Source organism: Talpa occidentalis, unplaced genomic scaffold (assembly GCF_014898055.3).
Source record: "Talpa occidentalis isolate TD23 unplaced genomic scaffold, MPIMG_talOcc4v2.1 talOcc4.3, whole genome shotgun sequence".
NCBI classification, from domain to species: Eukaryota; Metazoa; Chordata; class Mammalia; order Eulipotyphla; family Talpidae; genus Talpa; species Talpa occidentalis.
Window position 1 is genome coordinate 35608683 of NW_023603184.1, and position 15365 is coordinate 35624047.

Consider the following 15365-nt stretch of genomic DNA (forward strand, 5'->3'; position numbering starts at 1 on the left):
GAGACATGCGAAGAAGCTGCACTTGCTTTTTCATCCTGGACTGGCTGAAAGCATGTGGGTGAGAGACCCCAGTGAAGGTGACAGTGGCAGCTTTTATCTCGATTGTGATTTTTCTCTTTTCCTCCCAGACTTGTCTGGTCAGTTTCTGACCCTTGTGTATGGGTCCCGCCTAAAGGTGTTATGGACTTGTGGCCGGCTTTTGGGCTTTGCTTTGGCCAATCCTGTTTGGCTTCACTTTTTCCCATGAGGGGATGGGTAACTTGGGTCTTAATTTGGAAACTATATTCTTTGTCGTTTCTATATTGCACACTAATTGTATTGAAGTTCTTTTCCATTGACAGTCTTATGTTTTGTCTTGATGTGGCAGATGGCAGAAATATTGAGAGCAGGTATGTTTATCCCCACCTGTGTGATACGTCATAATCCAAACGTACATATTCCTAAGAATGAAGCTTTAAAATGCTAGTCCTTATTCTTCCAGTTCCTTTATTCTAAAGCCAGTCAGTATAACAGGCTTCCCTTTTCTTGGAGCAAGACTGATACTGTATTTTCTATCCAAGGAAACATATGTGATTCCTTCAGAAACTTTCTCTGCGGTATCAACAAGAAGGTTGTTTGTCTATCTGCCGGGGACCAGCCTCCGGCAAAACGTCGTGTCAGGGGTTCCTGAAAGGATGAGATGGCCTAGGTGACCTGAAAGGGGCTGAAACTTAAGGGCTAAGGGGAAGGCGATGAGGTAGAATGAGGAGACACTGACACTTGGTGAGGTGCTAGTATCTTCTGCCGAGAGACTCAGCAGGTCTTTATTTATTTATTTTTAGTAAGCAGAAAAAAATACATTGTCATGTGTAAAGCAGAAACAATTAATGTATTATGTTTCCATGGACTGCTGGCTCCTACTGGTCCCAGTTAGACAGTAGCCTTCAAGGTTAATAGATAAAAAACCAGATCTAATGCTAAAACCTATAACTTCAGCCAGACAATTACCCAAGACAGTGGACAGCTGCCAGTGCATCCCTATCAGCCAAAGCCTAAGCATCAAAAGACTATTTTATTTACATGACCTTCAGCCGGAGACCAGCTGCTGCTCAGCTATCAGAACTTTTTTTACCTACAAACTTTTTAATACAGTCAACTTTATTTAAAAGCTTTCTTAAACTTCTAAATAAAAGGAATTTCTAAAAAAGCAAAAGAAGGACTTACTATAATAGTTGTGCTGGTTTGTTTGTCAGATATGTACAATAAATTATTTCCCATTGTCAAGTGGGCCAGATTGTTTAATAACTAATATCTAAACAGGTAATTTTCCATGTCAATTGCTTGCAGTCTACTGATACATATAATTTATTGTCTAATGTACTTTTTTGATAAATTTTTTTTTATGACCAAGAACAAAAAATGAAGGAATGTTTGATCTTCAGCCCCACGGTGTGAGGCACAAGGAATCCTCAGCCCCACGGTGTGAGGCCCTTTACCTTCGCTGCTTGCCAGTGTCTTATTTGGCTGGGGCATCAAGGCCTCCTGCAGCATCTATCTAATTAAAAAAATTGTACCTCTTTTAGAGAATTTTCTCATAAATTCATTGAGCAAAAAACTTGCCTAGAGAGAAGAAATGAAACAGGTTTCTTGGGCCTCCCCGGTGGCGCAGCGGTTGAGCGCTGGGTTGTGAAGCTGCCCGCAGCCTCTGCAGCGCCAGTTCGATGCCCGGCTGCTCCCCGGCCGACGGAGGAGGGTCCCACATGGCGCGCAGACCTCTCCTGCCACCCGCTGCTCCCCTCAGCAGTGTACCTCGGTCCTTCTGCCTGCTCTGCTCCCCGCTCTGGCTCTGGTGAATTCTCTCACCCTCCCGCGCTTCTGACTGTACCCAGTGCTTGTATAAATAAATAAATAAATCTTTAAAAAAAAAATAAAAATAAAATATTGTCTTTAAAAAAAAAAAAAAAAAAAAAAAGAAACAGGTTTCTTTGAGCACATCACCATGCAGTTGAGCTAGAGAATTCACAGCAGGTGCTGGTTAATAGCGTCATTACTTTTTGATGTCCAGAGGAATAACACCACTACTGCCTTGGAAGGTGTTGACCAGGAACAACTACAAGGATCACACTAGAATGTAAAGAATCACCTGGACTATTATATGTCTGTGCAGAACACGATGTGGTGGAAAAAAGGTGCACATGATACACTGGAAAGAGAAGCACATGGTTCTGAGCACCTCTGTCAGGCAGGAAAAGGAGACGCGGGCCAAGTGCACTGCCCATCTGAAGCTGCTTGCAATGGCTCAAGCACAAGCAGTTCTGTAAACGCATCTATCCCAGTGCAGCCAGCTAGAAACGGTTGGCTTCACTGCATGGAAAGCAGGCTATGTGACAGAATCTTTCTGCATTACTGTGCACTAAAGTTACGTTTTAACCTTCCTAAAAGTGAAGAGTGAAAAAAAAAAAAAAAGTGAAGCGTGAAAGCAATCTATTGGCCAGTGAGATGTTTCTCATCCTTCCTGTCCTGCAAGTAAGTTGTTCCAGTAACAGTGGAATAGGACCGAGAATCCAGAAATGAACCAACACTTGTATGGACAATTTACCCAGAACAGAGGAGACAAGAATAAACAGCAGAGAGGGGAAAGTCTCTTCAACAAATTATTTGGGGAAAACTAAACTGCCACATTCTATCCTACCTGACGATAAACTGCCACATTCTAAAGACGGAAACTAGAGAGCTATGTCACACCTTACGCAAAAGATAACTCAAAATGAATTAAAGACTTGGATGGCCATCCAAATACATAGAGGATAAGAAACAAAACCCTCCATGTCATTCGCTTTAGAAAGTCTTTGTGTATTTGTCTCCAATGATATAGATGTGAAACAGAATATAAATAAATGGGACTACATGAAACAAAAAAAAGTCTTCTGCACAGTGAAAGAATCTATCATTAAAACAAAAAGACATCTACTTGAATGGAGAAAATATTTGCACATCATACATTATGCATATAAGAACTGGGGTGTACGCCAGAGGTATGGGTGAGAAGATTCACCAGAGACAGCCTGGGGAGCAGTACAGGGGGATCAACTCAAATACACTGCTGAGGGGAACATCGGGCGAGACCAGAGAGGTCTGCTGGGCCCATGTGGGTTAGCTCCCTTGCTGAGGATCAAACTCATGCTGCAGTGGCTGGCACTGAGCCATGTGTTAAAACTCATGTTGAAAATTGTGTGAATTCTGAATTCAGGTTTCCTACTCACCCAGGTTTCCAGAAATCACTTGACAGGAGCTGATAATCTCTCAGCTAAATCTTATATCGCACAGGAGAGTCCCATGATATTAACCAAGGACATATGGTCAGTTCAGGGACTCAGAGGGAGAGGAAGAATACTTGTCACAATCTCTCAGCTACCCATTCCCTCCAGCTCAGTCACATAAAGTATATAAAAAATACATCTATTAATATCTCTCCTTCAACAGCTATCTGGGTACAGGGGGAAGTTCCCTCACCACCGTGAGTTTTTCTGAGACTAGATGCATAAATGAACATCAGACAAATTAGTATGAGAAAAACACCAAATTGAATAGGATGTGTAGAGAGAATTATACAGCAGTAAATTCTAAGGTAAATGGAAGACAGCAAGGGCTTATATCCCATAATAAGGGACTTGAGTCTCCAGGGAGAGAGGAGAGGGTTTCACATCATGAGGAAATGACTTCATATGACAGAACATTGCCTTTGATTGTTTGCCCTAACTTAAGATATTTCTCCTATTTAAAAAAATATTTCTACAGAGATCCCTATACCTAGAAAAACATAAATCTTCAAGTAATGGTAACAGTTTCTCATGAAACTGTTTCTCACAGGATCTTGACGGACCTTCACTCCATATACCAAGGTGACAGGTATTGAAATGGCTACTCTGGATCTAGGAAATCCTGTCTAACTTTTGGGGGAAGGGAGCAACAGATCTACAGCACCATGCTCTCTATCTTCAGTATGAACACGGGGGTGGAATCCGTTCAGAACATCATCCACTGGCTTAGAGTTTGCTCCATCCCGTTCTTGTCTTTGGCCTACACCCCAGTTCTTGTATGCATAAATAAATAAAAGCAAATGTTAAAAATACAGAAAATTATATATTCTATTTCAAAGAAAAGCAAAAGTAGTAATATTTAAAGTAGATTAATATTCATTCTTAATATCCATGATTTCAACCCAGAGAGAAAATTAGTAGATACTAATCTGGATCAGTGCTCATGTTGTAGGAAATGAGAAATCGCAGAATTTTATCATTTAATTCCTGCAACATTTCTATCAGTTCAGCCTCAGTACTGCTATTTCTAATGAGAAACTGAATCCAATTAATGCTAGTTTAAAAAGGACTAGTAAGAGGGCCTCCCCGGTGGTGCAGTGGTTGAGCGCTGGGTTGCGAAGCTGCCCGCGGCCTCTGCGGCGCTAGTTCGATCCCTGGCTGCTCCCCGGCCACGGGAGGAGGATCCCACATGGTGCGCAGACCTCTCCTGCCACCCGCTGCTCCCCTCAGCAGTGTACTTCAGTCCTTCTGCCTGCTCTGCTCCCCACTCTAGCTCTGGTGAATTCTCTCACCCTCCCGCGCTTCTGACTGTACCCAGTGCATGTATAAACAAAACAAATATAATAAATAAATAAATAAATAAATAAAAACATTCCTCTATTAAAAAAAAAAATAAAAAGGACTAGTAAGAAGCATTATCACCCTGATAATGAAATTCTGTCTGATTTCAAAGTTTAGGTTTTTAACTGTCCAGAGTGTTCGCTCTCTACATTTCACCTGCAAGAGCAGCCTGGTCATGACAGAGCTCACCCTGGCTCTAGCCATTACAATGACTGCCCATGTTCATTGATAGGTAACTAGACTGAGCATGCACCTCTACCTCCTGGCACCCGAGGTTTCCCATGGTGCGCCCAGCTTCTTCAACAGATCAGCATCTTCTGGCTTCTCCCTCTCCATCCAACATCCTAAGGAAAATGGCTCCTACCTTTTCTTTGGGGACATACTCAAGAGAAGGCGCTTGTGTTGGAGAAATACAGAGTCAGTTCCAATACTGCCTCTTCTACTCATTAGCCAAGGGAGGCTGAGCACTGACTCCTACTGAGTCCCAGGGCAAGTTAGGGTTAAGTATGCAGCTTCAGGCAAGGTGCAAGCAGGGACTAAGGAGACTTAAGGGCGGCCCCTGGGATAAGGGCAGAGAAATTCAGGAGGGCCAGTGAAGTCACTAAAAGTAAATTTTAGGAGACCTTGGACAGGGAGGTAAACTACTAAGATAGGAGATGGGAAAATGGGCACCTCTGCCCAGAGGAGTATAGCCACTGGGAGGAAGAGCCAATCACAAAACAGGATGATGAGATTTAAGTGGGGGTTGGGGGGGGGTAGGTTTAATTATCCCTAGACAGGCCTTCCTTGCCCCTCCCAAGTACAGCATACTGGGAAGTTCTTGCTTTCTTCCATCAAATATCATTGTCCTTACTTTCTTAAGGTTTGTTTCTGATTACTCATCTAAAATGTCTGAAAATTAATTTTTTATAGTTTTGTGGGACAAAAACATGTGTGGCTCAAGGGCTAAAGTCACAATGCACAGCGGCATCAATAAGTTTATCTATTCTTTCAGCTATCTCTTAGGAATTCCTTCTTCATAGGATATATTTGAAGATTGACTGGGATAAAGAAACTGTGTGTATAATTATACCTATGTGCATACATACACACACATAGATACACATTTGTGTGTGTGTGTGTAAGTGTGTGACTATCCCATTCCCAGCCCAAGCACTTTCTTTTTCATCTTTCTGGAACATTATTACCCCTCTGTATATTGCTGTGTGCTCTGTGCAAGAACCTGCTCTAGTTTACAGTGCATATTTTTCTAAGAAGAGTGTGTTTTTTTGCTCTCTTGTTAAATCTATTCCTGTTGATTTTGAAAGTGATTAGAGGCGCTCATGGGGTGAATGTATGGTGGGACACTAACTATTTCATCACAGGCAAAAGTCTACCAAAAAGCTGTCCCTTTTGAGAATAGCTGAACTTAGACATGTTCCTAGACAGCTGTTGTGCAGATTTTGGAAACTGGTACTTTTGCAGTTTCCTATTTCCAATAAAGGACTTAAAAAACCCTTTAGTATATGTTTTCTCTATATTCCACATATAAGTGAAATCATTGATTATTTCACATAGAAGATCGTGGCAGCAGAACTGAGGCTACTAGAGGGGGAGGGAGAAGGGGGTAGCACAAAGGAGGAGGGCACATGGCCCCAGGGAGGGGTGTGGTGTTTGGATGGGGGACTGGTGACATACCTATGAGATGTGAATCTATTCCCCTAATCTGGTAGCAGGTTGTAAACCAGTGTTACCTCAATAAAGGAAAAAAGAAGCCTGAGTATGAAAAGTTACATAAAACAAGGTTGTAACTGGAGTCATCTTGACAGCAGCTTGGGGACTTGAAAAATGAGACTTTAGTAGAATCAATTATTTCAAATGTGCACATTGTGTTACAGAGGACATGGAGACAGTTTACCATTTCCAGTAATCATGAGAGCAAATATCTACTATATTGTTCAGGACACTGACCTACTCTTTACTGCTTCCCTGGTGGTCTAGAGATTAGTCTCAGGACTATCACCGCTATGGAGTAAGTTTGCCACCATTGGCCAGGGAGCTAACCTACATGGCGCAGCAAACCTCTCCTGTCTCACCTGCTGCTCTGAAATACAGTAGTTTATCTCATAATCTACCTTTTCTGGTCCAACTCTATCTCTGGTGAATCCTCTCACCCCCTCATCTTTGGTTACACCTCAGTCCTTCTATGCAAAAATAAAATAAATAAATAAATAAATAAACAAATAAATGAAAGTTAGGAGCACTTTAAAATTCCACTTTATATCATAAAAAGAAGCTCAGAATGTATACATCCTGTACACTTTGTAAAAGATGAAACAGATATAAACTCAAACAATACGTATGTAGAATTTTTACTGAGTGTGACACTCATAGATAGATCTCATTACTAGTAATGACAAAAAACCTTATCACCAAACTGCCTTCTGTCTCTTGTTTCACAGGAGTAGTAGGAAGTACCTATTTAAAAGGAACAAGTGAAAGTCTAGGCTGGGAAAGCTTCTGGAAGAGATGAGATGAAAACACGTATGCATTTCCTTATAGTCTCAGGAGACAGAATTCAGGTTCTAGGGGCTCCTACACTTCCTACTCCTAGACAGGAGATGTATCAACCATTTTAACTCCTGTCCCTTATGATGAAATGTAGCCTGGTGGTTGTAGTAACCTATAAATATTGGATCCCCAGGAAAGTCAATCTGGACAATGAAGTCACATTCATTTGAGACCAAATTCTCACAGGCCCAAAGACTCTCTTGTACTTGCTTTATAATTAGTTTACAGGTATGAACTAAATCAATAATATACAAATATAAAGAAAATTTTCTACCCTTGATATTGTAATGTAAGAGGCTCCAATGTTTTCTTCAAAAATTTCTTAGCCATTCTCTGCACTGTGCATTGCCATGAAAGTTATAAAACAGATTCTCTATTTACAAACACACACACACTTACACGAAGAGTTTTAGTTTGATTGCATGGAATTTATGTCTCAATATGGAAATAGTTGATCTGCTTATAATACAGTATACTCCTATGACAACAACATAATTGTCCATTGGTGGAAGAATGACTAAACACACACACAATCACACACACAGAGTGTATTATCATTTAGCCATGTAAGAAGAAATGAATTTTACCATTTGTGACAACAAGGCTACATATAGGGGAATTTTTCAAAGTGAAATAGATCAGGCAAAGAAAGACAAATACTATGTGGTCTCACTCTTTAAAAAAAAGGAAATTTAGATACAAAGAACATATTGGTGGTTGTCAGAGGTAGGCTTGGGCGTGGTGAAATGGGTGAAAGGCACCAAAAGGTATAAACTTCCAGTTATATAAAATAAAATCACCAAGCATGTGATTTAATATACATCACTGTGACTATTAACGACTTCATTGTGTATTTGAAGGTGACTAAGAGAGTAGATATGGGGAAGATGATCCGTTATATGTTTGTAAATTTAAGCTGATGATGTATTAGTGACTGCCATTGTGAAAGGTAAAATGCCATTTAAAAAATGTTCCTCAGGGCCTCCCAGGTGGCGCAGCAGTTGAGCGCTGGGTTGCGAAGCTGCCCACAGCCTCTGCAGCACCGGTTCGATCCCCAGCTGCTCCCTGGCTCACCGGAAGAGGGTCCCACATGGCGCGGAGACCTCTCCTGCCACCCGCTGCTCCCCTCAGCAGTGTACTTCGGTCCTACTGCCTGCTCTGCTCCCCGCTCTGGCTCTGGTGAATTCTCTCGCCCTCCCGTGCTTCTGACTGTACCCAGTGCTTGTATAAATAAATGTTTAAAAATAAATAAATACATAAATAAATAAAAACGGGCCTTCTTAAAAAAAAAATTAAAAAAAATAAAAAATGTTCCTCAGTGTGAGTCTACTGAGAAAAAATTTTCCACAACATCAAATGGTACATCATTAATTATCAGTTTCTGTTTCAAATTCAGGGAGACAGAAAAGGAAGAGTTTCAGAAAAATAGTTGTCACAGTGTGCCAAAGCCAGATTACATGACAGGGGACAGAATACGGAGGTTAATAAATGGTGCTTCTATGAAGCTACTGGCAGCCACTGCAGAACAGGGTCAATCGCCGGCCAGGGAGCTGACCACATGGTGCAGCAGACCTCTCCTGTCTCACCTGCTACTTCCCTCAGCAGTATATTTCAGTAAATCCACCTGTTGTGCTCCCCACTCTATCTCTGGTGAATCCTCTCATCCCCCGCACCTCTGGCCTACACCCCAGGTCTTGTATACATAAATAAATAAAATAAACCTTTCAAAAAATAAAATAATACTTTTCCAGAACCTTCTTTCTTTGAATAACATTGACAAACCCTTCATTTTTGTACTTTCCCCACTTCGTTTGGGTAAAGTTTAATTCTTTCTACACTGCCATTCAAAAACAGAACTGAAACATCTGACTTTTCCTACTCATTCTTTCCTGCCATTCATTTTGTCTGTCTTGTTCATGCTCTGACTACATGTGCTAGCTGAAAGATGGTGGAAGCTTCCATCACAGGGTCCACGGTGCCTGGAATGCAGAGTTTTGCAATCTGCACACATCCAGTGATGAGAGACTTGTTGAGCAGCTGACAAGTCGATTTCTAATTAAATCACAGATGTTTCAGCATTGTTTGCACCCCACAGAAGAGTAAACTCTCTTAGGTCAGAAACTTTTCTACTCCCTTCTATCTATGAGTCCTGAATTGAAAATCACTTAAGCATAACCACTGAGCACATTCACAGTTTTAGTTATTCAATATGAATGAAGTTTGTTCTGAAAACATATGAACTTGGGATGTCTTTCAAGTATAATGGTATCCTCTAAATTTTGCATGAATTGCATTCTGGGAGCTGGCATTTATTCCTCTCTCCTTTGGTGTCACATAATACTCTTGTGGAGTATCCCTTCTCAAGCAGTCTTCACCCAGCAATGGTATGTTCTATGAAGGAATCTTTTCTATGTTGCTTTTTCTTATTTCAGATCAATGATCAAAGGTATGACATAAGGAGTGACATAGGCACTCCGCATATGCCATGTATAGCTATGCATCCACAGAGCTAGACGTATTAACTACACTGAACATACCAATGATAACCATGGTTCTATGCTATTGTAGCAGTCAACATAATTGCTGTAGCACATAATGCAATTCTGATATATTAACATTTATGTAAATGCCTTTGAAAAATTTTAGCCAACAGTGTTTCATATCTTTGTTCCTAGGGTTTACTCAGAACTTACTCAATGCCTGTGGCTGTGGTGATTAATTTTATGTTTATGGGCTAGCAACATTATCTAGATATTTGACCAAACACTGTTCTCATTGTTTCTGTAATGGCATTTTCTAGATGAGAGGAACATTATCCCAGTAGACTAAATGAAGTTTACTCCCCTTTTTGGTTGTGAGCTCTATTCAATCAACTGAGGGCCTTTAAGAAAAAAGACAGCGAACCCTCAAAAAAAGGGTAATCTGCCCATAGTTAGCCTAGACTTTTCTGAAGTTCTAGCTATGCCATTTTATTTTATGAAAGATTAACTTAGTAACATAGGATTGTAAAGTCAAAAGCAAAAATTTTGCTCATGGCTTGTTTTGCAGAGAGATAAATATAGAGAATTTAGGGTAAGTTTGCAGGAAGATTTGAGTGATTATAAAGAACTGTATGACAGGCAGACAGGCAGACACAAAAGAAGGTATAGATGTTAGTGACCTACCTACCCTGATGGATTCAATACACTGTCAATATTGGGCCTTGGTCTTCTCCTACACCCATTTCTTGTACTTGCCACCACCCCACCTCTAGTGACTCAGCCTCCAGTGTGCTCACTGCCTTCTGACTCTGATTGAAACTACACTGTTCACACACTATTCTTCTTCATACAAGTACGTATTTATCATATTACTATGATATGTTGCTATTGCTGTGTTGTTTTAGGTTTTATTGTTTTCCATGATGTGGTAAGGTATTGTTGGGTCTGGGAATACTCAAAACATATTCTATATTTATAAATTATATGACTATTTTGCTTTATCCATTTGGCTTACTAAAGGTTTCATAGGAAATTCTCTACTTTCAGATGCCAGGAAAATATATATAGTTTTAGTGATGGAGAAACACTAAGGGGGAAAGCAATCATCCTATTTCCCACCATAGGGAGATTAATAAGAGTTCAGCTAGTACACAGTGCCTAGTATAGTAGTGTGGAATATGCAGGGGCCGCTGGAGTTAAAAAATGACCTGTCTGTACATCATGAAAGATTAGCAGTCAGGATGAAGTGCTGCACGGAACTGCCCTCAGCTAAATAGCACGCCATTGAAATTCCATATTTAGTGAGTGCATATTTTTTTTCCAATGAAGATCTCAAATTCCTATATGAAAAACCTATTTGCTTTTATAACTGTTTGGTTCAGGCAGTAACTTTAGGCAATGATGCCTCCACATTGTTCATGGATGATCTTGTAGGGAGATTTCTTGTGTACTGATATTAGCCTGAGTGCAGCCAAACTTTCCCATGTAAATACTTTATCTGCTCATTAAGGTCCCAGAACAGTCCTGGCCCCAGAAGTAGAAGATGGTGTGACCATTGCTGGGGGTTTCTGAGGTGATGGGGAGAGGACAGTCCTACAATTGATTTGTAGACAGCAAATCCACAATTGGCACACTTCAGATTTTCTGACCCGGGACTCACAGGGTTTTCTGACCTTTTCCTGAGAAGAGAGTGTAATTGGAAGCAAATTGAAAGTCTCATATTCTTTTCAGCAGAAGGTTGTCTGAGGCCAGGAGATTCTGTTAAAAAGTAGAAGCCTTCCAGGCCTCCCCAGTGGCGTGGCGGGGTTGAGCACTGCCTGGTGAAGCTGTCTACAGCCTTGGCAGTGTGGGTTCAATCCAGCCCGGCTGGCGATGATCCCACATGGCAAACAGACCTCCCCCTGTCTGGCCCACTGCTCCCCTCAGCAGTATATTTAAGTCTGCCTGTTCTGTTCCCCACTGTCTCTGGTGAATCCTCTCACCCTCCCACACTCTGGACTGTCCCCAGCCCTTGTATAAAAATTAAAAAAAATAAAGAGAAACAAAACAAAATAAAAAAGTAGAAACCTTCCAATATATAGCTCTTTTCAGTTGCATATAGAAATTCATGTTTTTTGTTTTTTTAAAGATTTATTTATTTATGCATATAAGAGCTGGGGTACAGGCCAGAGATGCGGGGGGTGAGAGGATTTACCAGAGACAGAGTGGGGAGCAGAACAGGCCGACCGACCGAAATACACTGCTGAGGGGAACAGCAGGTGAGGCAGGAGAGGTCTGCTGTGCCATGTGGGTTTCTCCCTGGCTGGCCGGGGATCGAACTCATGCTGCAGAGGCTGTGGATCGCTTCATAGTGTGGTGCTTAAACCCCTGCACCACCAGGGAGGCCCGAAATTCATGTTTTTATTTCCCTGTAACTAATTACTTCATTTGGAACTGGAGGAGTGGGCATTCGTGAGGCATAGACTTCATAGTCAGAGCAATGGAGTGATAGAAAGGCAAAAGCAAGGGGAAAACTTTGATCAATTTTACCTGTGCCCACAAATGCATACCAAAATATAAGTACAAACACATAAACACGCAGAAACTTTCCACCTTGGAACCTGTGTCATCGAAAGTCATTCAAAAGTGGTGAGGGGGGAATTCCGGAGGACAAGCAGGATCGCAGCAGTTACTATCTGACCAACAGTGCACTTTTATTTCTAGCTGAACTCTGTGGTAATGAGCTGAGAAAAAAATAGCCAAAGACACCAGGATTCCAGCAAGCCCTAAATCATCACCTATCACAGAAATAGTTCATCCTCCTTATCACAGGAAGCACAGGCACGTGGCCTGAAGCTCTGCAATACTGTCCATAAATGCAAAAGTTAGGCTGACCTGGGCAAAATTATTGACACCATTGTTAAATCCCAAAAGTGTACTTCTGACTCTTGTAATGAAGCAGCAGCTGGGTAAACAGAGCTCAAATTAAAATTTCCATGAAATAGAATTACTGCAGGTAAATGAAAAACTTAAGACCAGCGAGCTCTACAGAACCATTTGTTAGGAGTTGGAGCCTCAACTCCATCCGTGGCTCCCAAAGACTACATGGAGCCAAAGATGCAAAAGCAAAAAGGCTTTATTGCTAGCTTAAGCTAGGGCCCAACTCTGCCTGGTGTACTGACACAGCAGTCTCATCAGGTTGAGAGAGGGACCCCCTCCCAGAGCAACCAACTGTTTTTGTACTTTGCTGACAGGAGGCAGGGACTTTTCACACCATGGACCAAGTTCGGCCTGATTGGGTATCTCTCCTTGGCACTAGTTAAGCTTCGTTTACCCTTGTCTTGTGGTTTTTACCCCAGTCTGGTGGTTTTTGCCTTGAAATGAAACTAGGGCGTAGCTGTGCCCTAAGAATGTCTGTTTTTCTTAAAATGGCTGCTGTCTTGCTATGCCTAATTCTTTTTATTTTTTTAAGTGAAAGGTCTCTTTTTTTTTTTAAAGATTTTTATTTACTTATTTATACAAGCACTGGGTACAGTCAGAGGAGCAGGAGGATGAGAGAATTCACCAGAGCCAGAGTGGACAGTAAAACAGAGAGAATGACGAAGTACACTGCCGAGGGGAGCAGGCGGCAGGAGATGTCTGCGCGCCATGTGGGACCCTCGCCCGGTGACCAGGGAGCAGCCGGGGATCGAACCGGCGCTGCAGAGGCTGCAGGCAGCTTCGCAACCAGCACTCAACTACTGTGCCACCGGGAGGGCCGCTATGCCTAATTCTTTAATATCTTACACATTTATTTCATAATTAGCTAAAATTCAAAGACCACATAGTATTTAATCAAGTCCTAGTTCTTAAAACAAAGCCAGAGTAATCCTGTTGAAAGAAAACTAATACATATTCTTAGTGTGAAAGAATTAACAGGATACTGTGCATAGGGGAAGAAAGGGTTAAGAGTTTTCTAATAAAACACCCAAGTTATTCATCTCCTCCAAGGTAAGTTTTCAGTCAAACAGGATTGGCCCAAAGCAGGCCACTGAAGCCCAAAGCTTGCCACCAGTCTAAGGCACCTTCTGGCAAGGAACCACAGAAAATACGCATCAGGTGGCAAGCAAGTCTAGAAGAAAAATTGCAAAATAAAGTACAAATCAAGGTAATGGCTGCCATTGTCGGCCTCCACCCACCACCCCTCTCCCAAGTGTCTCTCCATGTCTCGGATTCCACGGGTCCTTGCGTGTCCCCCAAGTCCACAGTACAAGTCCAAAGCTGAGAAGCGAGCAGGACTTCTTCTTCACGTGTCTCTGCTCCACAAGCTTCCTCCAGTCTCCCCTCGAGGGCTCTCCTCCCAGTTGTCTTCAGCTTCTCCTCCCCACTAGCTCTGCCCTTCATTAGGCGAGGCAGGCCACACAGAACCTCCCTTTTTACGAAGATTACACTCTGTCACAGTTTCATTTCTCACAATGTGGGGCAGTTGTAGTTTTTTGGACCAAGATTAGTTTAAGAAATCAACAAGCAACTATAAACCAGAGACACACCAGGGAGAGGCGGGGAAGAGGAGGAAGTAGGATCAAAACAAGGGGGGTGGGAATTGTATGGGGACTATAACCAAGATGAAAATGCATATTGTGCAAAAATGAAAAAATGACGTAAAAAATGTATAAAATACATTTTTATATGGCACAGCAGTTGAGCGCTGGGTTGCGAAGCTGCCTGCAGCCTCTGCAGCGCCGGTTCGATCCCCGGCTGCTCCCCGGCCACCAGAGGAGGGTCCCACATGGCGCGCAGACCTCTCCTGCCACCCGCTGCTCCCCTCAGCAGTGTACTGCAGTCCTTCTGCCTGCTCTGCTCCCCGCTCTGGCTCTGGTGAATTCTCTCACCCTCCCGCGCTTCTGACTGTACCCAGTGCTTGTATAAATAAATAAATCTTAAAAAAAAATGTATAAAATAAAAATGAAGAAAATTAACACAGCTTTAAAGTATGTTCTTCCAGGATAAACTGCTGGTATATGGAGTGACAAGACTTGAATTTAAATGCTATGAACACAACTTCCTCTCTTAGCACCTATCATTTATGATATGTTCTATTTAACACCTTCATTTTCTCAGTCAGTGGCAGAGAAAATGAGATCTCAAATTGCTGTGAGCCCACCACAGCAGCCTGGGTGTCAGGGGTTCCTCAAGGATGGGAGGGTGTTGGCGCAATTGTGGGTTGAGGGTGAGGGAGGAATGAGGAGATGCTGACACCTCATCAGGGTGCAGGCATATCCTGCTGAGGGTCTCAGAGGCCCTTTATTTATATACTTTAAGCAAAGTGGGTGTGTTAGCATATGCATTAGTGCAGGAAGAGAACAATCCCATCTTTCTCAAGAACAGCCAAGGGTTTATTTGCCCTCCTGCAGAGGTCGTGACCTTTATTATTTTTTGATTTAAAGGAGGCACTTTTGCTAAACAAGTGTTCTTAGAATAGTCATTTACCTTAAACAACCAGTCATTTTATTACTAGCAAAAAGCTTATGTGACTGCAACTAAACTTTCTATGTTTACCTTAGTGAAGGATTAACTAGCACAGGAAGTTACCTGGGGGAAGGAAGATGCATTGACTCTTCCCTAGACCCAAGCTCTCAAGTAAGGGAGGCATTTTCCTAATCTCACAGAAGAGGTTTTTTTACCTATTACTCCTCTACTTATCTAGTCAGCCTAGTTTTCATATCTAACTTTAAGA

At 41.9% G+C, this 15365-nt stretch overlaps 1 protein-coding gene across 1 annotated transcript in view; it reads right to left on the reverse strand.

Moving 5' to 3' along the window:
* The window catches only part of LOC119255566 (tripartite motif-containing protein 5-like), a 34344-nt gene that overhangs the window by 6027 nt on the left and 12952 nt on the right, over positions 1-15365 (reverse strand). The window lies entirely within an intron of this gene.